This window comes from Aplysia californica, unplaced genomic scaffold (genome assembly GCF_000002075.1).
Source record: "Aplysia californica isolate F4 #8 unplaced genomic scaffold, AplCal3.0 scaffold00001, whole genome shotgun sequence".
Lineage (NCBI taxonomy): Eukaryota > Metazoa > Mollusca > Gastropoda > Aplysiida > Aplysiidae > Aplysia > Aplysia californica.
In genome coordinates this window covers 4,063,506-4,065,913 of record NW_004797271.1, presented here as the reverse complement: position 1 = coordinate 4,065,913, position 2,408 = coordinate 4,063,506, and positions in this window count along the sequence as shown.

The window sequence follows — 2,408 nt, the reverse complement described above, 5'->3', positions numbered from 1 at the left end:
TACGGTGACCCCGGGGTCCACCTGTCCTAAAACCTAGTATTTCGCTAGGTAGACCCCCGGGTCCACCTTAAACCTGCTTATTTATCACTACGTTGACTCCGGGGTCCACCAATCCTTACTTAAACCAAACCTTATTTCACTACGGTGACTCCGGGATTCACATCCTAAAACCTAGCATTTCGCTCTGCAGACCCCAGAGTCCCCCTATCCTCTAAAGGACTAAACTATAACCAATTTGCAATTTTCATTGATTAGCATTTTTTTTTTTTTTATATTGAATCAGAGACTCGCTGTCTAAAAAGTCCACTGCTAATGCTATTCTTTTCAAAGAAAATGGCACAATTTGATTTTATGACATGTTGAAAAAAAGAGTTTTAAAAATATCCCGAAAATAACATAAAATGATTATATAGATCTCTCTCTCTCTCTCTCTCTATATATATATATATGTGTGTATGTATGTATGTATGTATGTATGTATGTATGTATGTATGTATATACTAAAAGACTGAGCAGAGGCTTACAATGTAAATTCTGTGCTCTACAAGTAGAGAAAATCTTAAGTTTGTGCAAAACAGTTTTAGAAAAAAAAGTTGGATCTAATTATTCTAATAAAAGTAAAAGTGATTGTTATGCTGAGATTTGTTATTATTGACTCTGGAAATACAGTTACTTGCTGAATCTAAAAGTAACTAGAACTGTGCAATTCGTTTTATTTCAATTCCAAAGCCCAAAGGCATAGCAATACATGTAATAAGTTAGATCTAGATCTAGCAGTTGTAGGCTCTCTGGCTGCTTCTAGCATAGGCCTGCTACTATTGATTCCAGACAGGGAATCTAGATCTTGCTGTCGCCTGCACTATTAAAGTCAAATATATGGTAAAATAAAAACAAAACTGAATTTTTTGTCAGTCAGTACATCCCAATTGCCATAGCCGCACGTATTAATAGTTGAATAATGCGATACCGAAGCAACACGTTATCACAGTGTGCAGGGGAGAGCGAGGTACCCGGTCGATTCGGTGGTTCGGCTTTTGTAGATCTATGCATTTTTTTACGGAAAGCCCTATTACCTAACCATATTACTAGATCTATTAGTGTTGTGAAAACTTCAACATCTACAGCTCAGGCGTCAAAAGATGGTGGAAATTAATAATACGTCCTGAAGTTTCATAATTTATCTTTATACAGAATAACACAGTACACAGCCAGTAGTTTTTATTTCATCGAGTTATAAAAATGTCCTCCGTATAAAAATTGCCTTGTTTTCAGAAGCAAATTACAATAGTTCTAGTTCTACCGAATCGATTTTCACGCGAATTCAACCATTTTGATGATCTTTCTTTTCCTTTTAAAAAAATGTAGATCTAGGCCTGTCGGATGTGGCAGTGTAAACAACACAGAGTTGTTTAGATCTAGATCTAGACCCATCAAAACACGAGGCTTCGTGGCCGATCACAAAAGTCTACGGGGCTTATCGAGGCCGATTCGCCCTGCCGCGAACACGTTCACTAAACTGCCTACTAGATAGAATCTACTACCAAATATTCTCTACACGATCTTTGCTACTACTACTACGAGACAGAACGAAAGAGTGTCACTCAGGCAAAGATAGTGTAACTTTGACTCAGCCACGTAGTGTACACACTTTTTATACCCCAAATTTAACCCGGAAGTCCATTCGGAGGATTTGACCTTTTCACTTGACCAAAGTGCGCCAAAATGGTAGCCTAGCTTTTGCCCCTCCATGAAGGAAAAATCTGGCCCTCATTCAAACCATTGGGATTGAGCACAATTTTGCGTATTGTGCTTTGTTCTTTACAATATTCATTATGGTTATGATTTATAAGTTGTACACTGAGAAAAAACCGTACTAAATGAGAAAGGTGCACCATTATGAAAGTGGAACGAACTCAGTTGCCTGAAAAGGGTAGTTTGAGCATGTGTGGCCTAAATAAGCTAAACCCCCCTCCCTTACCTTATTTAGGCCATATGTGGCCTAAATAAGCACTCCCTTTTAATAAACGCTTGTGGTTTTACGATAATCGCACACTCCAAACAAATACCATGCATAAGCATGACTGTTAAGACGTGAAACAGTGAAAATGGGGGACATGTGCCTGTATTTTATTAATACACCTCTGCAATCCGCTCCTTGAGGAAGCGTTTTGATAATATTTTTAGGAGCTTGGCTTAATGCTAAAGTTCGCAGTTTGTTTGTTTTGTGTGTTTTGTTGTAGGTTTTTTTTTTGTTTTTTTGTTTTTGTTTTTTGGGGGGGGGGGGGGGTTTGGGGGGTGCTTTGGGTTTGTTTGTTTTTTAAGAACAATTTGTTTGTATTGATTGCTTCTGTTACTGGGGTTGTTGTTAGGTTGTTGGGGTTTTTTTTTTTTTTTTTTTGGGGGGGTTG